This window comes from Anser brachyrhynchus (assembly GCF_964034855.1).
Source record: "Anser brachyrhynchus genome assembly, chromosome: 3".
Taxonomy (NCBI): Eukaryota; Metazoa; Chordata; class Aves; order Anseriformes; family Anatidae; genus Anser; species Anser brachyrhynchus.
Genome location: NC_137696.1, coordinates 46,497,771 through 46,519,693, shown reverse-complemented (window position 1 = coordinate 46,519,693; position 21,923 = coordinate 46,497,771). Strand labels below are relative to the sequence as shown.

At 40.1% G+C, this 21,923-nt stretch overlaps 1 protein-coding gene and 1 long non-coding RNA gene across 10 annotated transcripts in view; one reads left to right on the top strand and one right to left on the bottom strand.

Annotated features, from left to right (window-relative positions):
• Positions 1 to 21,923, top strand: part of SLC35F3 (solute carrier family 35 member F3) — a 170,347-nt gene that overhangs the window by 66,577 nt on the left and 81,847 nt on the right. The window lies entirely within an intron of this gene.
• On the bottom strand, positions 6,213 to 13,691 carry LOC308192640. 2 transcript variants are annotated; one of them, XR_013948958.1, is made up of 4 exons: positions 7,508 to 11,865; positions 7,229 to 7,367; positions 6,643 to 6,763; positions 6,213 to 6,485 (listed from the first exon to the last, which is right to left on the bottom strand). It is a non-coding gene; the product is annotated as an uncharacterized lncRNA (long non-coding RNA). The 2 variants fall into 2 exon arrangements; XR_013948957.1 differs by having other exon boundaries at positions 7,229 to 13,691.

Genomic DNA, 21,923 nt, shown 5'->3' with positions numbered 1-21,923 from the left:
GTTTCCAGAGAGTTTCCAGCTGAGAGATTGTTAGGATTAGAAATTTATCCCAACACAAGATGGCACTGCATGAATGAATTTTTACCATTTAATTCATTTTCTGACTTAATGCTCTTTGCAGTGCTCTTAATAGGCCACAGAGTGTTTTTGCATTCATGTCTTATGTTTTAAGGAATTTGTATGGTGGGCACATTTACTGTAAAATGAACAGAAGCAACCATAAGCCATGTGGCTTAGCTGATAACAGGCTCTAGAATGTTTGGTCTGAAAAATCTGAACAAACACAATGCAAATATTAACTCCTTCCCCACCATGAGAGCTCTCTTTCCTTGATGTTTAGAAAAATTTGAAAATGTAGAGACTGTGGAGCATCCAGGGTTTGACTACCTTTTGCTGACTTGCTAAGATGGGCTTGTTTTCCTGTTTTTTTCCATCTATCTTCTGTTTTGGTTTGCCCTACACATAAAATGTAAGACCATTGGGTCAGGGGCATTATTTGCATTTTCTTTCTTGTACTGCCTCACTAGGCTATCCAGTATGTGATAGGACTTCTAGCATTTATTAAAATGGACGTTACTTGCAAATAAAAAAAATGCTTTTCAGCATTGCCAGTCTCAACAAATTTATCTCAAGGATGAGGTATATGCAAGTCGGCGATAGCCAGTTAAAAATTTATAAGTGGAAGACAAACTTATTTTGTTGCCAACTCAGGTCTGGTGATTTCAAATCTCTTTTGGTTGCAAATGTAGTGGAACAAGATGTTCTGCAGCTGATTTTTTGAAGAGCTTCATTCTTTCATTGCTGTGTCATGTGATACTTAGGAAAACACTTGGATCTGGTCACTTTTTTCCTTGTTGGATGGCATAAAATGTACCATGAGCATGTAGGTTTTGTTTTATTTTCTGATTATTTTTTCTCAAGGTTTTCACTAATACTGCTCTGATTGTTAGCACTTGAAATCCTGTCAGCCACAAGCACCCAGAAGTCATGAATTGCCTTTCACATTCAAAGTGTTACCTTACTGATGCAAGGTGGTTATTTCTTCTAACAGTCCAGAGCCTAGATGTTGTGACTGTGGGTTTTGAGCCTGGTTTATAAGCATACACAGTTTTTGCTTAGATGGTAGTTTTGAGCATTTTTTCAGTATTATAGTCTAGAAACATTTTTGTAGCAAAATCTGAAATGCATACGTGATCAATTGATGTAAGAGCTGAAATTTGATCAGAAGAAAATGCATGATAAAATAATGACCACTTGCTACACTGCCTGCCAATCAAGGTATCATTGTGCTGATATCAGCACAGTGGCTAAGAGCAACATCCCTTGCCATGTGTTGCCAATACCTGCCAGGGAAAAAACGCATTCCTGTTAGTAAGATCAGAGTTCAGCTACTGCTCCGAACCTAAGCCCAGGCCTTTCCTGTACTTTCAGTCAGTGGTTGCAAAACAAGTCAATGAGTCTGTGTCAGATAATCTTATCAGTCAAGTTTTATATGGTTCAAATACAAGCTTGCAAGTAATGATGTATGGTACTCCACAAGAAAGTATGAGTGCTGACAAAAGTCCATTGATCCAAAAGGGGTGTGTTAATCTGGTCTTCACTGCTGGCTTTTAAAACATCTCGTTTGAACAGTGTTTTACAGTCTGAAAAGAGACGCATCATATAATGAGCTGCTGATTCCTCCAGCACCATCCAAGTGCACTGCTTACCCAGGCCTCCCTCAGAGCCCTCTGTATAGGCAACCTCAGAGACCTTCAAAGCCATTTCTCAGCTAGAGCTCATAAGTGTCTACATGGCTCTCTTAGGGCCATGTGCAAAGCCACCAGCATGCTGAGAATGTCCTGCAGCTGGAAAGCAGCAGTGTCCTTGGGCCCCGGGAAGCCGTATCCTCACACTAGACATTTCCCCGACTCAGGTTGACAGAGAAAACCAACCTTATTCATATGTGTTCATATTGTACTGGAAGAGAGGAGTTATCTACGTATGCTTTTATTTCTCCTGGTATATGGAAGAAAGCTGTCTTTCCTTTTGAAGCTATTTCTTGTTGTAAACTAACTAACTATTCAGCCAGCCAGAGAAAAGGACCCTGATTTTCCAGAGTTTTGAGCACTTAGTTCAGAAGCAGGGTAAAAGCTTGCTTCCAGCAAGCACTTCATTATTTGTGTCAAGTAGAGAAACTGAGAGATGTTTACCCTTGGACTCAGATGGGCTTGGGAGATCTGATAGCTGCTTTGGAGCAGGGCCTTAAGTGTGATAGTCCATATCTCAGACAAATTTTCTGATCCTTTAAGAAATTCACATCTATATCCTTTCCTACATCTTTTGGTGGGTCATGCATCTTAGCATCTTCCGAGTTGGAAGGGACACATAAGGATCATCGAGTCCAAATCCTGGCACCACACAGGTCTACCCAAAATTTTAGACCATGTGGCAATACCATCTTGTATGGGGACCTACAAGATTCAGGCTCATTGGCAAGGCTTGAAGACAAGTCCTGCTTTGAATCTCTGAGCAGCTACTGTTCTCAGCTGACACCAGTGCTGATGACACTCTGCCTCAGGACACTTGAAGCAAACTGATGGCAGCTCAAGATTCAGTGACAGTGAAGAATCTGTTTTAAAAGTGGTGGTGGTGCCAGACTGACATGTAAGCACATTTGCTGCTGTCTTTATTTTCATGATCTGGGCCTCAGTGCTTGGGAAATCATTTGTCCAGCAGATGTCAGCTCAGTGACACATGCTGGAAAGGCTTGGAAGAACACTATAAGGAGGATACAGGTTTGGGAGTGATTCATATGAATAGTCGCGGGCTTTTTTCCTAAACTACTTTGAAATGTGACAGCAGTAGAGCTAAACACAGAAACTGTATTCCTTAGTTTGTTGGATTTTACTATTTCCAAATATGTAAAAATGAAGCCTGGAGAAATTTATGCATATTTATTAAAATGTTTACCTAGGAAAGCCCCAGTGACATAAATCATCTTATAATATAAAGAGTTGAGAGCATTTTGAACAGCATTGTATTGAGAATGGAATAAAAATATGTACTTATGAAATTGTTTTTCTTATCAGGTAGATCAGGGTTGCATTCCAATCGTTTGCTCTTTACACTGTTGGCAAGTGCTTAATTTTCCTATTGGTCATAACAACCATCAAGTTAAACTAACATGTCCTATATGCTAGTTGCAGTGATAATGAGTTTTAGAGATACTGGGTTCACTTCACGCTGTCATACCTTCTAAAGCAGCTAAGCATTTCATGACATCCATTTCAATCTGCAGCATTTTTGCTTTACAAGGAGACACCTGGTTATTAAGTAATAAAACTTGAAAGATTATATTGGTTAGTTTAATTTACAGTGCTTTTAAAAATTATAGGTAAAATGCTAGCAATCAGAACATTGCAAAAATGAGAGTGCCTGGAAAAAAACAGCACATAATGTTAGTACAGAAGTGTGAATTCAATCTTTTCCTGGTTTGGGCTATCGAGTATCCTAGGGCAACAAGGCAAGATATTACTGTAGTTTGATGAATCACTGTTAATCAGCTTAGCCGCAAGAAGTGTCCATGTGCACAACTGCACAGTAAAGCAGTTTCACTGGAGTCTAAGCTAATGCATTTTGTCTCCCAGTTGGTGTGGGTAGTGACTGCACGCAAGGCCAGGAAAGGTGACCGGGCTGGCGGGGAGGCTCAGCACCTCCCCTGGGCACGACAACATAACTGGTAGTCTCAGGTAACCCTCACTGTTAAGATACCCACGCCTTGTTGTACTTGTGATTACACTGGAGTGATTCTTATCCAGAAGCATTCATTGTTATTAGTAACAGAAAATCATGGTAAGGAAAATCAGGAGTATATGAAGATTGCTCATAATGATTGAGAGGATCTCAGCTTCTTGAATACAGGTACAGAACAATAGCATCAATAGCATGAATGCATGTCACAGGAGGACTTTTTGAAAGAAACATTTACAGTTGTCAATTGAAAGCTTTGTGAATGCTCTTATTAAATAGCTGAGGGAAAAGGATTTTGTTTGTTCATTATATAGATCATACTTTGGATCAGTTTTAATTTTTATAGGTTAAGTAAAGTCCACTGATGCCTCTGTTTATTTACAGTAGATGCTGTCAGGTCTTATCTGAACTGCTCAATGGTATAAATGTTTCTTTGTGTCAGTCTGCTTGTGTGAAAGGAAAATGATCAAATATCAGCCCAAATCTCATTTCTGAATGACAGACTTCCTCTGCTTTGCTCATGCCAAATTAAAAAGACATTTTAAAGCAGGAAGGTTTGAACTCATTTGGAAGAAGTAGATGCCCAGCCTGGAAATAATAATTTGAATTCAGCTGTGCTGGTTATCTGCTCATGGCACGCTATTTCAGGAGATGAAAACTGCAGTTTAATTTAGAAAATGCTCAGTGTTTCAAGAAATAAGCCAGTCAATTTTTGATGAGAGGAGACAAAGCCTCTCTCATAGTCGGTAACCTCCACGTTTGTCTTGTGAACCTGGTGAGGCTGCCTTCTGAAGGGTGATGCAGTGCTGCCGTACAGCACCTGGGCTTCAGGGCAAGGTGCCGGCCCAAATATCAACCACTAGAGGCTCCTCCTGACCAAAGGACTTGGAATTGGACCCCCTGCCTGTCTTTTCCCAAGTCCTCCACTGAAGCTGGACAGACACCTCTATGGTGTGTTTAACCAGAACAGTTGACTCCTTTCAGGATCTAGATGTCAATAACTACATTGAACTACAGCATCTCCTTGAAACCCTGTGTTTCAAGGCTGCTGCTTCCCTCTCTTGTTTCTTTTGGACTTCTCTGTATTCTCGCACAGAGATACACTCACTGCACACGTGAGCCTCTTGCCCCGTTCCTCAGGGTATCCGTGCTGTGGGGCATAGCGTGCTTCTTGTAACACTTTATATTACTTGGGGCACACTGCAGCTGAGAAAGAATGAAGGAAAAGCAGGGGGGGAAAAAAGTGTAAAAATTCAAAATAAATTACTAAAATTAGGCCTTTCTTAAAACATGTGAATCTTTGTCCAGGAAGACTGAGTAGTTCATATCCAAGTAACAGGGTCACTGTTCTCTTCAGATTTTTCTCTTAGAAAGTACTTCTTGCCAAGAGAATAGATGTAAAGACACCTATCTTTAAATTATTAAGTAACCAATCTAAGAAGCCTTATTTCTCATATAATGAACAGAAAATTGTTACAAGTTGATAGATGCAAAGAGACTATTGCAACTTTTCAATACTTAAAGGGGGCTTATAAAAAAGATGGAGAACAACTTTTTGTTCAATCTGATAATGACAGAACAAGGGGGAATGACAAGAAGGGAGATTTAGATTAGATATTGGGAAGAAATTCTTCCCTCAGAGGGTGGTGAGGCACTGAAACAGGCTGCCCAGGGAAGCTGTGGATGCCCCATACCTGGAAGTGCTCAAGGTCAGGTTGGATGAGGTTGGAACTAGATGATCTGTAAAGTCCCTTCCAACCCGAGCCTTTCTATGATTCTATGATGATGACTACTAAAAAAAGAGAGGAAGATAATCCCTGGCTCACAAAGCTATATTAGGCTGCAAATTGCTGGAAGGCAGGAGGATATACAAAAGATATTGTTGTATACTCACCCTCTCCTTACTCCTTCCTAGAGTATGTGCCCAAAAAACGCACGCACATGAACACACACGTACTCACAATATACGTTAAACCATTTCTTTCATTTTCTCGATTCTGTTATTCATGTGGTGGTATGTTTCTCTCTTTGCTCTCCCTCTCCCTGAATATACTAACATCCATTCTCCCTGCAACCTGTTATTGTGGCTTCTCCTTGATAGCACTTTCCGTGGCTGGGACCAGGCCCTCTGGTGTGAGCACATATGATGTTCACATGCAGTTCACACTAGCCCCTACCTCTGGGAATTCAAAATAAAACAAATGTGATTCCTACTTTAAATAGCTAAATTATCTCAAAATTTGCTCAAGAGACTGTATTTCAGTTACTATAAGGAAAAATAATCATTTCTCGGTAATAACATTCTAGTTGTGGTTTCTAATTAGCACAGTGCCTGTGGTGAGTGGTATGCTGTGATGCTCTTCCAACATGACACAGAAGGTCCTAATGCTTGGTGCTTCTCAATAAAGAAAAGACTGTGGGTTGTTTTTCATATTGAAAGAATTGTTTTCACTGAAATGACACAAAGGATCACAACCTGCTAATGTATTCCCATCATTTATTGAACTTCTTATTAATAAAGTCTCTGGGTTTTTATAACCTTACAGTAAAGAAAAGGGACTGAGCAATCAAGATATTTCTGAAAAGTCTGATAGGAGATTATCTTCCAGGAAGGTAATTCAGGACTATTTTGTGAGCAACTTGATATGAGTAGCCACTGACAGTCCTTAAAAACTGATTGTTATCACTCAGAGCTCTTCTGATTATTTTCAATGACACTGTCGACTTCTGTCAATGTTTGTGTAACTTTTGCCCTTTGCAAAGCAAAAAAAAAAAAAAAAAAAATTGAATTTGCAGAGGAGGGAGAAGAGGGGGCTAAAGGCTCAATAACTTCCCAGCCCATCAACACTGCCTGCACACTGTGCACGCACTGGGACCCAGGAAACAGAGTACCTTTGTGACCACACAGACCTTTTTTTTCCCAGTTGTCCTGCCCTGAAGTTTCAAAGCACATTGTCCATCTTTGTCCAGTTGTCAGATGTCTGACAGTGGCTAACCCAGTTAGTGCAGCTCATGGATGTGATCAGACAACCTGCAAAGAGAGAATGTGCAAAGTTGACTCTCTTGGCATTCTTGAGCTGGCTCTCCATCCACCTGCAAGTTGATCTCAACTTTGGCAAATGAAAGAGGTGGTTCTGCGAAACTGAGCTCACAATTTTTTAGGCAAGTTGCTACCAGAGCCTTTGAAAGTTTTGCAAGAATAAGAGCTACATGTGTTTTTTAACAGCACCAATCTCAAAAAGTGAGACCAGCTCTAGAACAGTACAGTTTGCAGCCATCATACCATTCTTCTGTTGTGTTGAAACCAAACGTTTCAAATCTTGTAGGCTACAGCTGGAATCTTAAAACCACTTCAGTTATCTCAATTCCATACAGTTTTTCTTGAAAATTTAGGAGAAGAGCAGCAGAATTCCAGCCAAGAACTTGTTATAGCCAGCACTGCTGAAAATGAGGCCGTTTATTTAGGAGTATGTATGGAATAGTGACTCTAACTTACCTTATTATGGGTGAGGTTCAGTATCCAGGTCCTGTGTTGCCTGTCAGTGCAGCTCCATAGTGCTTTAGCACAGTGAAGTACAGCGTCACAATGTAAAATGAGGTCAGTTCTTGAATGAACTTAGCAAATTCCTATTGGTCTTTAAGAGGAGAACAGAGTGGAGTGAATGAGCCAGAGCTGTGTTTTTATCTCTGGGAGAGCAGAGCAAGATATATTATCTGGAGGAATCTCATTACATAAGCTGAAACTATCTCGCAAAATGGGAGTGTTCAGACTCACTTCTGTAGCAATAACCATTAGCCCTCTTTTGCTGAGATGTCTGCTAAATCTGTACATCTTGAATCCACAATCAATTTGAGAAGGCTTTGAATCTTAGAAAGTAATTGAAGCTGCTGTGTTTGGGTACTCTGTAGGCATTTACAGCAAATTTATGACACCTGTAAAGATGAAAAGTATAAAAATTGCTCGCATCTGAGGAGCTATAATAACGTTACAGCTGATCTGGTTTTGAAGCAGTCAGACAGTCTTCAAGCTGAGAAAAGTTAGGAGAATCATCTCTTATTTCTTTCATGTATTCACTCACCTCTCAGGAAAGCGAGGGTCAATTTCTTCCAAAAGAAAAGAACTGTGCTCCCAGTCAGTGCATTGCATGCCTTAGGACATAGTGGATCTCTTCCGTTTCCTTAGAAAAAGGCCTTATAAACATCGTTTTGTGCCTTACTAATCATTTTCTGGTAGAAAGTAGCCTTTGACTTTACTTTGCTGCTCTGACAATGTCAGCAGTTATCACGGCCTCTTCAACTTCATTCTCAACAGCTGGAGGAACATACAAGGTACAGGTGGTGATGGAGTTATGAAGCCAACTTCAGTAGCAAGTGTCCCATTGCATATATCTTATGAGCAAAAACAGAAACATGGTTTTAAACAAACTCAGTTTACAAAGGTAAAATACTTCTTTTCACCTTAATAGTAAAGGGACAACTAAAATATGTATGCCACATAGGCGTCTATCATGTCCAGCTAGTAAAACCAACAAACTGCAACATCCCATGCAACATCCCATCACAGAAAGATCAGCCACAGACAGGTATGCTGGATGAGCAAGGATGAACCATGCAAATTTTATTAGGCAAAATGCTATTCAAAGCATCTATTGTTGTTTAGTACCTGTAGTAAATAGCTCTTCATGAAGATCTGATATCCATTTGCTCATGCTGGGAATGCCTTATTTTTCTAATTGCCCCCAAAGTAAGTCCTTGTGGGTGGATAGAGATAGGAACTTTTTCATTTTCTTGATATTGATCACCCCAATATGGTGGCTTACATGCAAGAAACTTTAATTATTTAGTTAGATTTTGTAAATGTGGAGTATTTGGGCATCTGTATGTTACAGGATTCTTTTGTAACCATCCAATTCTTAATTTTTTGCCCCCAAGACACTGACATCTTACTGTCATTTTTAAATATATATGTTTTTTTCACCTTTCACACAGACGTAAGCCCACACATTGCTGTATTTGTATACTAGTCATGTGGGCTCCTAAATGAAATAGGAGCATGTACGTGGATCTGAGTATTGCATCTTGGTTGGCAGGACAGTGTAGTTCTTGAAATGTACTTGTCTTAAAAATCTGTTCAGATTTTCCTTAGTACACAGTTTGCAATACTACAATGTCTTTACTGTTGCTGATGTTAGCAACTGAAGATTTGTTTTGAGAAATTGACCTATGTTAGGTTACTGAGAGGATAAAACAGTAAAGAAAAGAGGCCAACAACTCCTCAGCTTTAGTAGCTAGAGTGCCACATGCTATTGGTTGATCATTTTAAAGTGCAAGAGCCTGTTGGCACTTGTTACAGTACATTTGTTTTAATCTTCAGAATATCAAGTTGAGAGGAGTTGTGCCAGAGTAAAGGAATGTGAATTAGAAACTCTTAAGAAGCCTCTTAAAGAGTTTTACAAGATATATTGGAATTTTTCTCCTCTAGAATTCTCTTCTCGAGTTTCTTGGATTTGTTTTCTCATTTCACAATCTTTCTTAGAAGTTATTTTGTTAATTAGGTGAAATGTTGACATTTTTAGTGTTACTGTAGTTCAGCATAAGTGATCAGCATAAGATCTAAGATAAATGGGAATACATGGGAAGTGTAAGCTCTTGTGACTTATGTGGCATATCGCAACAACGCTATGAGAAACCTTTGCAGAAGGTGGACTAGCTGGGGTACAGCAGGTGTCTGGACAGCAATCTAGTAATCTGTTATCATCTTACTAGCAGCCAATCAGTTGAAAATATTTGATACAATCATTCCTTGTTGCAAAATCAAAACATTTTATGAAACGTGCAGAATATCTTGAGTGAAAGGATTGTTTTCCTAATAGGAAAGTGTTTCCTTTGATTTTGCCATTTTAACTTTTATTATATTTTTTAATTGCAGTCATGATATTTTATTTTTTCATGATGGGACTGTTATATCCAAAGTTGGTATCATTTAATTACTTTCCAGTGTTGGCTCAGAATTCTTGTTTTGCAGTTTTTTCGTTTTTTCTCTGAACTGCAGTGTCTGCTCCTTCATTCGTTCAGAGACTCATATTTCTTGACCTCTTTTTGGTGCCTGCAGTTCCAAGATGAAGTTGCCTCATTACTTTGACTGTGACAATTTAAATATAGGTCTGAATTCCAGACTCAGAAACTTTTCATATCAAGCTGTTTTTCTGGTTGACAGCAATGCACAGATATTTTTTTTTTTGCCTTACTTAAATCTTTAATACAAAATAAAACATATGTAAAGGCTAAAAATATTTCGGGATCTTAATGGACATATTCAGAGGCAGAAAGACCACTGAGATTTCTTTTTAAGGCCATCCTGCGTTCATAAAATGCTAATTACATGGGATAAGATCCGGTGTACCTACCTAGCTTGCATCTAAGTATCGAAACTCTGCATCTGACTGTCAAGCTCACATCTGAATTTTAGATGTCCAGTGAAGAAAGTCTTCTGTAACAAGCACCGGTATCCCCTGCCAAATGAATGGAAACCTCTAAAGTGCTACAGAGAGGGATGCTGTCTGCCTGAGTTCAAGCATCTAAATAGGTCTTTAGTTGAATAGAAAAGGTGGATTTTACTTTAGTAAATCACTAGGTATTTTCTCACCGGGTGAGAAAATGAAATGAACAAATAAAAATCTGCTTATGCAACAGTGACACCACCAGCATGTGTAGAAGGGAAGGTAGGATGTGATCTGTGTGTAATTCCATCCTGAAGCATTTCCATGGGCATTTCATCCTGCGCCATTATTGGCATAGACGATTCAAAAATGGTTATTTGTAGAAACTTGCTTTAGCTGGAAACTAGATAAACCTAGACAATTTATTCTTAGAAAACACATTTGCCTCACTGTAAAGGGCAGCTACCTTTTTTATTACTATCATTTATAGCAAGTTAATTATGATTTTTATGCCAGTTCAGCTTTTCAGTACGTAAAGGGGGCCTACAGTAAGGATGGGGAGGGACTCTTTATCAGGGAGTGTAGCAATAGGACAAGGGGCATCAGTTGTAAATTAAAAGATGGTAGGTTTAGATTAGACATTAGGAAAAAATTCTTTACATGAGGGTGGTGAGGCACTGGCACAAGCTGCCCAGAGAAGCTGTGGATGCCCCATCCCTGGAGGTGCTCAAGGCCAGGCTGGATGGGGCCCTGGGCAACCTGGTCTGGTGGGAGGTGTCCCTGCCCGTGGCAGGGGGCTGGAACCAGGTGGTCCTTAAGGTCCCTTCCAACCCAAACCATTCTGTGCTTCTATGATACTATGACTTTGTACTGCTTTTACTGTTACTGTTTTGGAGACAAGCAGAGAAGTTTGTCCATTTCCCCATTTCATATTGTTTTCGGATAAAAAGCAATTAACTTTTAATCCACTTACAAGGTAAAATCCAGAATGTTACATGTTTACTTCTGTAATTGTTCATTTCTTTTGTTTGTAGTTTTCGGTGTTGTTTTTTTTTTCTTTGTTTTTAATGAGTTAAGTATGATTATGCAACAAGAATTTTAACTCCATGGAAATGTACAACAGATCGATAGCAAGTCAACTTCAATGATACATATGAAGCCTAAAAGTAAAATTATTGATTTGAAATGTTTATTGGGAAAAAAGTTAAGATACAGGGATATATGTAAATTATGGATGTTTCACATAGCTAAATATTGCCAGTAAGCTTAACGTTTCCTCTTTTATATCTTTCATAACACATTGTAGGATTTAAATAACCCAAATCTTTTCTAAACAGAAAATTCATGGGTATACTGTTCTTTGAGATGAATGTCAATTCAAGTGCAAAAAGCAGCAACAGTTGAAGAGGATTATGAATTCAATGTTTAAACTATTACCATTGTCTAATAGGGTTGGTTCTGGAAAACATTTAGTGGCTATATCAATTGTATTGAAGCAGTGGGCTATTTGTCTACAAAATACTTAAAAAAGGAATGTTGATGACAAATATGATTAGAATAGCCAATGTGGTAAGAGTCCCTGCTGATTAAGTATGTGTGTATTTATGTAAGATTAATCAAATTGTGATATTTTCCCTTTTAATGGACTTAGAAACAATTCTATTAATCTAATAAGCTTATTTCTATCTCCATGTACCATTGAATATCTTGTCTTTCAATAATTAGTGTTTTAAAAGAATTTTTGGTTCCTAGATTAGTCAAGAAACATTTGGAAATGTAGTTCTTCATAATTTTTGATTGATTTTTCTAAAAATATCATGAAAAGCTTTCGTGTGCTTGATCCATCCAACACATTGAGCTGACTTCTGAAAGCTGGATTTTAAATCAGGCATTTAAAGTTAGCGAGAGGCACATGGAGATGCAGAGAGACATCTGTTGTTATTGAAAGAGTTTTGTGGGCCTAAGTCTCATTAATTTCCATTAATTTCAGTGGAAAATGGACATGCTAGCTTCTGAAGTACCTACTAAATACATAGTAGTGCTTTCGGGCTTCTGAGTTTTAAATACCTGGTCTTTGAGGTACTTTGTGTTTAGTTAGCTAACTTTGGCAATTTCTTATTTGAATGTAGCCATTCTGATTACTATTTTATTTAGATGTATTTTTAACAGGATTGGCATTAGGGTTGCAGTTGACTTGATCATACAGCACTTCCCACAGGGATGGTGAAATACTAAGACACCAGTACTAAGATACTCTGCATGTCCTTCCCAGCCCGTAACGATACAGTGCAGACTGCTGTTCAGCAAGGAGGCTGTGCCCTGAACAGCAAGCTTTCAGGTGTGAGGAGACTGCAGGAGCACATGGAGGTAATGCAAAGTGAGCGGTCCTTGGGAGGTGATCTGCGCCTGTCTGCGAGGGGGATCAGGGCTCATGGCTTAGAACTCCTGAGTGAGGGGTAAAGGCAACAGCCTAGTGGTGGAGAAAATAGGAGAAAAAAAGGACGAAATACATTTTTCTTCTAAAAACTAGTTATATTCTATACAGAGCAAATACTAGTATGCCCTACCCCAGTGCCTACCGTGCAGAGGTGTTTTAAATAGCCATGTCTCTCATTTTCACTGCATCTGCAGAGCATCCCTGCTTATGTTGTGACATATTCATATGCTGAGAAGTGAAACACATTTTTATGTTGTCTAATGTGTAACTGAATTCTATTCAGTGACTAATTTCTGTTGTATTATCCTCAAATCTATGTCTGAATACCAGTTTGGAAGTCGTCTAATGGTGATTTGGTAGACCTTTCATCTGTAGCCTGCTTGCTTTCATTCCTCTGCTGGGGTTGGTCATTTACCATTACTTATTCAGTGGCAAGAGTCCCTTTTGGCCTAATTTGGTCTAATTCAGTAGATCAGAACCCAAGAAAAAGAAGAGAAACAGAAAAGGAGAAGAAAAAAGAATGAAATATTCTTTTCACACAGTTTCATGAAATCAGAAAAAAGGACAGTAAGAGGTAATTTTAAATAATGGAGTACAAGGTTCAAAATAGTCTCCTCACTACAGCTAAGAAATGTTATTGCAGTTCAGTTCTTGGGTGTATCTGTAAAATTAGAGTGAAAGAAAAATAGAGTAAAGAGAAAGAGAATTGTTCCTTCAGCTGACTGCATTAAAGGGGGGATGCCATCAAAAAAAAAAAAAGGAAAAAGAGACTTCAGGTGTCACCTTTTGAAATGAAAATGAAGTAGAGGGAATAGGATTCTGTCAATTGAATAAAATGTTATTCAGTTGAAAATAAAATCATGTTGAAGTGACATCTTCTATGTCTTGTGGTTAATACTGACTGAAAGTCACTGGATATATCCTTAAAGACCTGTGAGAATACAGTGCGCCTCAGTTCTTAATCATTGATCGGATTTTGGCTGAGACCTGATACAACATCTGACTTACTTGCAAAAGACAAGGACTGTATGTCACCACTAGCAGATCACAGTTGTAATGCTGAGTTTGACCTATCTGGTCATGGATTGCTGTCAGGAACTTCAGAAAGAAACTCAACCAGTAGGTTCAGGTTGTGCAACTTCTCAGCACATTTGCTTAAGGGAAGGCTCTCTGTTGTGCCTTAAGCATGGGCTTAGGAGCCAGGAGGTCTGGGTCTATTCGTGGCCATGTGCTGTAACCTTGAACAAGACAGGTTAACCTCTCTGGTCTTCTGTATACCTGGTGTTAGATCTATACTTAGATAAAAGCAGTGCAAAATGTTTTTACTGTGATCATTACGTTTCTGTTCTGAGAGCATCCTCCCTCACTTTCAAGGTGATGGGAATGTTAGGAGGACAAGCAGGAAAAAGTTTGGATTTTTTTCTATGTGGAGTCCGCATTCGTAACCTCTCCAAGTTCAAATGTGCTCAACTTTAGCGTTATAGACATCATTCCTCCAGGGTGAGTGTCACCCTGCATGCAGATGGATCAAAACACCTTTCCCACTACCTCACCCCAATCCCTAGGCTCTGTGAGGAAATAACACTGCTCCCCCTTTATGGGGCATCCTTTTGGTTCTCCATCCAGACCCCAGTCAGTCAAGACACATCACCTAAAGGCTCCTGCTTGAACTCGATGTGTCCCTGGGACATGTCTGTGCAGGACGGGGATGTGAAAAGACGGCTTGTACCGTGTTCCTGATCTCAGAAGCCATAGGTTTCACAAGTAACTGTGCGTACGGGGCTGTGTGTTTTTAGACCAGCCATTCCTCATGGACTGGCTGCTCCAGGGCAGATGTTGCATGTACCCACATGCACATGTAGGTCCCCATGCAGAAGATCAGGCATGCCTAGACTCCTAAGGGACCTTGCTGAAGAGACCCAGTTCTCAGCGACCCTCATGGCCTTGGCCAGCTTCACTGGGGGCTCTGCTCTCCTCCCCCTGCAAAGGAGCAAGGGGAAATAAGCCAGGTCTGCCAGCCTGGTCTAAAACAAGTGCTTCTGTTAGTTTTCACTTGATTTAATGAAAGTACAGTCTTGATGTGGCAGCACAGGGCTGTGCACAGGTGATGGCTGAGCACTGCATGCACAGTGCATGGTGCCGTGAACCCCACATATGCTCTCCAGCAGCAAACCCACATGTAAATAAATGCCCCTTCTGAAAGAGAAGCGATGAGGTGAAGCAGTAATAAGATTATTCTCTCTCATGCGTGGACACTAGAGGGCAATACAGTCCCCTAAATCTCAGTAGTAGCACTTGCAGCTGGAAGGTTGTCACATGGACTGACATTTTTAGGTGCTTACATGAATTTTTAAGGGTCCATCTACTGCTAATCATACAGAATTCTGGTGTTAACTACAACTCTTGGTTCTGTGTTACACAATGCATGAATAAATAACAGTGTTGTGTCTGGATAAGGCAAAAAGGCTGGCTCATGAAAGTGTTTGTTCTCTTTGTATTGCCACTTATTTTGACCCTTTTCCTGAGCTGTGGAGGAGAATTCGCACAGAGGTGACAGCATGTTTTTTTGTGGCCACAAAGCAGGTGGAAGTTAGTATTTCAGTTTGTCTCTAGCCATGCATTTTATAGTAATAGCTATGTAGAAAGCCAAAAAACAAGTAAGGAAAACTAGATCTTTGAAGCTGCCTGAAAGTGATGGTGTTCTTTGCTCTGTGGTGGCTTTTGTGCAGGAGGTGATGGGTGGTTTTGATTTTCTGCTACCCTGGGACAGTGGGAAAATAATACTTGGAACATGAAAATTAAGGGCTGTTTTCTTTATTGTCTGAGACAGGGAGCTGTGAAATTCTGTCAATATCACATGGGGTAGAGCAATGCTTTTTTTTTTTTTTAAGTTGTTCTGCTACAATTTTTTGTTTCCTGCAGCATCTCTGACAGATAGGACAGCAGCAGGAGGTAGAAAAATAAAAGGAATTAACCTGGATTTTTACTGCAGGGTTTTCACCACAGAACAGTAGTGGGAGGCAGAAATAATAGGAGCACATTGCCATCAGGTAGAAAATTAATAATGTAGAAAACTGCATAAGATCTCAGTGTTTGATGTCACATGCTGTATAATGGGTCTAGCTCTGCCTGATGCTCATAATTTTCAAAGAACAGCTGAGAAGAGGTCCCGGTGCCTCAGACTACTGCAAATTCTGGTTTTCCAGCCAAAGGAAACTATGAAATTGCTGTATAAGCTGCACATTTCGAGTGCATTTAGTTTGAGGTTGCATAAAACACTTGAAAAATAGAGATGCAGAAAACATTTCACCTTAGAAAGCTTTTGTCTTGACAACAGCCTCAATACATGTACCCCCAGCCTCACCATCATGTCAGACTGACCTAGCTGGAGTCCCCAGGTATTACTGTAACCCAAAGCCTGCCCCACCAGTCATGCCTGCTGCTGCCTCTGCTTAGTTTTTGGAGATTTACACCTTTGGCAGTTTACAGTTCTGTGAACAGTGGGTTGAATGAGCTTCTTTAAATTTGGATTTAAAAACAGATCTCAATCTCTCTTTCTTCTGCGAGTGTGGACAAACTCAGGCTTTGTCACTAGTAAAGAGCGTTTTGCAGATGTGTTTGCATTGGTGGAGTGCAGCCCTTCTAAATTGAGTATTTAAAACCCAGGAGTTTTTTTGGCCTGTACAGCTTATACCAGGGGAAAAAAAAAAGTAAGATAGGTCAGCAAAAGTATTTCCTGCCAGTATAACAGGTGTCTTGGGCTTTTTTCTGGTCAAGTTGTACGCTTTACAGATAAGATATCCTCTCACAGACCTAACTGGTGCAGTTATTCTAGTGAAAACCTGGAACTGTGGATCAGGTCCCAGTGATGCCAGGGGAGCACCAAGTGCAGCTTCTCTGTTCCCCTGAGACCTGAGCTAAGCATCACAAGGCCAGGGAAGGAACGAGTGCCATTTTTTTCTGATACCACAACCTCTACTGAAAGAAACACAGGGTATGTCCATGCATAAAATGAAGGTGTGATTTTAGCTTCTTTTTGTCACCTTATGCTCCATTTTTTCCATACACTGCCTTGCATTTCACTGTAACCAGGCAGGGTTACTCTCATTTACATTCTGTTTTCTATCCCAGTGAGCCAAATAGCACTAAACTCCTTCGTACCTGCTTTGCCAGCGAAGTCTGTTATATATTTACCTACCCTTCCAATTATAGTTCCAGTGTGTTGTTTCATCATTAGGTGGTTAATAAGATTTGAAGCTGAAGCCTTTTCTCAGGTGGCATTGTAAATGTTATTTCAATTATGCACTAATGCATTAGTGGCACTTCTGGTGGGGTGAGATGACTTGCCAAAGAAGAAATGTTATTTACAATAAAGATGCCTAATGGACGCTGGCATATGCAACATCGTAATGCTGGCCAGTGAAAGCAGGGGTAAGCAGCAAAGGTTTCTTCCTACCTTTGGCTCGCCCACTGCTTCCAAAAGGTGCAAACTTTTGCCTGGGGCTTTACGCTAAGGAAGGCTGTGGCTTCTCTACTGCGTGGAGAGTCTTTGGCAAGTTGTAGAAATCATTAAAAACAAATGATCACTAATTGTCTATGGGCAAAATTTAGCCAAGCCATTGGATTTACCATTCTGCACCTCACAATCTTCGGATGTGCTGGGCTGACCAGGGCAGGGAAGAGCAGACAGCCTTTCTCTCAGAAATACTAAACCAGCATCCTTTTTATTGCACAGAAGCTAAGGAGTGGGGCCTTCGGCTGGTGTGTGTGCTTTCAGCCCATTTTTCAGTTGCTTGAACACACGCAGAGAGAAACCACAGCAGCAGAAATTAGTTATTGATGAAACTTGTCTTGGAGAGCATTTCCTGAAAACAGTCCCAAGGTATGTTCCTTGAACTGACTGCATAACTTCAGTCCCTCCTCTGCAGCACTTTTGCGAGTTCATATTCTGCAGTGTGGTTTTGCTACCATGCATGAGGTATTACTGGTTTTAATTCCTACCACAAAAGAGGTGCCAAGGCATTTCCGAAGTTACCCAGATAGTCTCATGAACTCAGACAGGGAAACTGAGTTTCCTGACAAATGCAAGGTAAGCAGTACAATCACCAATATGTTCACAATTTAACTATGATATGGTAAATTTTGTCCAGGTGTGCCTGATGTTCTGAGAGCTTCAAGTGTGTGAGGCTTGTTCCAGTCACTATCTCAAATTAATTCTCCTCTAAAAAATTAGACTGGGAATAGGATGTAGCTACAGTAGTACTGAGGGGATGTTTCATTCAAGGGATCATTGTTAAAGACCAACAACTGGAACTCGTATATCCTGAAGTAAAACAGTATAGCAGTAGGCCATATGGAAACAGTTGAGTTTTACGAACAACTGATAGGATACAAATGTCTTTTTTTGTCTCTTCCTCTAGTAAATGCTTACAGAAAGAATCCAGCTTCAAATCATACACTTGCTTTGTTAGCAATAAACAGCCATTTGTTAACAATGATCTGTTTTGATAACTCTGTTCTTTGACATTTCAGGGTTTCCTTCTTTTAAATTGTTTCTCCATGCTACCCAAACTGCAGTTAACTCTTCTCATGTCACTTACAGGACAGCTAGGAGCTTCATTTGTACTCCTCATTGTCCCAAATATTTAATGTTCTCATGTTTAACATCTGCTGTCCCCAGAGTGCTTTCCAGAGCATTCAGCAGTACCTCTTCAGGGCTCAGGTGTAAGCAGTGCAGCCCCTGTAGCCTGTGAAGGACTGGAGGATGAGAGGGTCAAGCTGCAAAATTAGTCTTGAAATTAACGCACAGTGATGTGATAGAAGAACGGGACAGGAGTGAAGGAGTCATATTTGTCGTAGGCTGAGGCACAAAGGGGTCGTGCAGCAGACACATAGGTGCTATCTTAAAAAATTGACAGTTAAAAAATTGTGTCAACCAGCACAATCCATGAACTGTCATGCAACAGTTCAGAGGTAAGTTAAGCAGGAGCTCTATTTCCACAGCATACAGATCAGGAAAAAAAAAAAAAAAAAGGAGAGAAAGCCAGAAAGGGCAAGGAAAAAAAGGGCACTGGGAACCACAGTGCGTAACTCTGCCAGTGTGACACAGGTGTTGCAGCCAGCCACGGAGGTGCTTCCTTGTGTCACTGTTGTCTCAGTTTAAAGACCAGACATTACACTTGCTAGGCTGACCATAGGTGAAGGCAGCAGCTTAGGACAGGAGGTTTTTCCAGAATTTACAGCCTCCAGTATGAAGTACTTGCCTAGCAGTATTGCAGAGAAAACACAGAGATGCATTGGAGAACGTAGCGACACCTTCCCCTTATTCACATGGTGACCAAAGCTGGCAGGGTCACCCAAGCAGTCTGGGTTTTCGTGATGATGATTACACGTGGTAAATTTTAACAGTGCTTCACACAGTTATGAACACTCACATGTTTCACAGTTTCATGAAATAGTTAAGGAATAGGGGAATTTATATTTATTTCTGGTTGAAGGGTGAAATCTTGAACAGAACAACATTTACTTCCTCTGTTTAAATTGCAATTGCTTTGTTTGAAACTGAAGCTCAGAGCAGAGGGCTTTAAAGCTTACCTTTGCCTGGTTATTTTAAGCATTTTGTGGGCTGCAGCAGAGTAGGAGGGTATCACTGGCAAATAAGCTTTGTATTTTTGACGGGGAGTCTTGTGACATTTCAGCAAGCTGGATCCTTATGCAGCAGAAAGACTGATATGTGTAGTGGTATTTCTTATGTGTGAGCTTCTTCATTTGGAAAATAAACTTGTTCCTTTGGTAGTAGGGCAACTTTTGCATCATCCTTGCAGGATCAGACAGAGAGATCTGCTGGCTCACATCCCGCACTAATGTTAAGCAGCATGTCCAGGAAACATAGCATTGATTCTGACTGAGGATTTGTTGGTAATCTTTAAAAATCAAGGTCAGTGTAGGTTAATTGTTTGAGGACATTTTAAAATAAGAGTAGAATTGACGCAGTTGGACAAAGCTTTAAGTTAGGGTAACGTATTTTTTTAGGGTTTCCATGAACTTGAACACGTCAGGACAAATGATTCACTTTCTCAGTGAAAGTTTCCCCTTTCCCCTCCTCTACAAAATACAGAGAGCCTAAAGGGCAACCAACTTCTGTTAATCTATCCATGCATCTTCCTTTCGAGGTCTGCAGTGGTTTCAGCCCAAAGTACATGTGAGAGAGAAACTCCCTACTAATTTCATACTCAGTAAGTTTACATGAAAAATATGTTGTTGATTTTATTCTGAACAGCAAACTCACTGGGGATCTTATGCAGGAAAGAGTTTGACACAATTACCTATAATACAATTACCCATAATAAAGATTTTTTTAAGTGGAACTTACCTGGAAGGTATTTTTGATTATGTGCAAGTCAGAGGAAAATCTCAAATGGCTACCCTTAAAGCTCTGCCAGCTCCACAGAGGTAAGAGAAATAAAATTTCTAGTTGGCATTTTCACCTGAAATGAATAAGGAATAGAGCAGGAGCGTATATTTTAACAATCACTTTGCAATGACTCAGTAATACTAGATGGGGAAAATTAAAGGACTTGTATTCTGGACTCTGTATTGTGGCCTGGAGATGAGAAACAAAATCAAGGACACTTACCAAGCATGGAGGGCTGAAGATCATTTGCACCCAAGTGCCACTGATGTTAAAAGTCATGTGCACTCATTCCTAACAGGAGAACTCATTTTATGACCGTTTACATTTTATGTGCTGACTATAAAACTAAGCAAATGATGACAGAAAAGCTTATCACGGTGTATTCAAAATATCCCAGGTATAACACAGTGCACTGCTTGACAGCTTTTATTCTACAGACTTCGTAGCCCAGTTGAAATATCTTCTTGAAAACTTTCTGATTTTCTTAAACCTTGAAAAGTATGAGTCAAAATATATTTTTAGCTGGTCAATAGACAGTTTAGGGGGTTTATTCCTATCCCATATATTTGTTTCACATTACTTATTTTTCCTACTTTATAAAAGCTGTCAAACTTATGAATGGTGCTGCTAAAATTACTTTCAATTCATATTGCTTCTAAAAATACCATATTTAAAAAAATGTGAAGCTGGATGACTAGTTCTTGGTTTGAGGAGTGGAATAAGAGGCTGCATGTTTGGTATTACACTTTTCAGACCACTTCCTCACCTAGTTTTCTTAGTGAAAATGTTATCGGTTCTGTAGCTCACTCAAGCCTGGATTGTTGACATCTGTTTGGGCATGGCATAGTAAAAGAAAGCTTCCCAGGACCATACCGCAGGTGTCCACCTACTATAGCTCTCATCAAAATTCCTTATTCCCAAGATCTTCAGAAGAATCTTTTGATGGTGTCATAAAGACAGCTAAGAGAAGAGGTGGGAGTAGAAGGGATATGTATTATTTCCTGTCTGGAGTGCTCACTGGATGCAACCCTTTCATTGGATGTTGATTGCATGAAATCCTTTGTCTTCATGACAAATGTATTTCATCTTCGCTGCACACACAGATCTCACAGGTTTTTTCCCCTGAAGTGAATTAGCTTTGCATCGTACTGCAAAAGATTTTCTTGGGAGGCAACAGAGAGGTAATTTCCTCTAATCTTTTGATCTGTTTTTAATACAATGGAAGTGTTTTTGCCTTTTGCTGCCACGTACCTTACTTGCAAACTAATTGATGAATCCTGTAACAGCCTGGAAAACCCTGCTTCTGTCTGTCCTTGCAAGGAAAGATTACTCATTCATCCTCCAGCTGTACAAGTCTGTCTCCTTTTGTAGTTTTCTGGAATACACATAAGTTTCTATACAAAGATTATCTGTTAACCTGAGGGTCACCCAAGGTGATAAATGATGCCTTCCTTCTATACCTTTCCCTGTGAGGCATTGGACAGCATAATGGCAGGGCTGATTTCTCCCCAGCACCTAATGCCTGATGAGGAGCATCAGTGCCTGCAGATGCCCATGCGTATTGCAGGCTGCAGGCACAGGGCTGCTTCTGCAACGTCTCCTGGTTTGGATTCTTGGCCAGCATGGAAGTAAGAGAACCAAAGGGCTTTCGGTTGTCACAAATCTGTTTCAAATACTAGCCTAAAATACAAAGAAGAAGTTTACTCTTGTAAGGATAATGCTCTGGATGATGGAGAAAAAAAAATAGCAGTCTTTGCATGGCAGCCAGGCCTCTGAGTGTGGACTTGGCAGTGATAGCCATAGTGTTCTTTTGGCGGCAATCCCCTGCCCATGGAGTGGCTCTGTAAGACTACCTAGAGCAATAGGCAACTTAGTTTGCCACTCTGATTTGCCTTGGGAA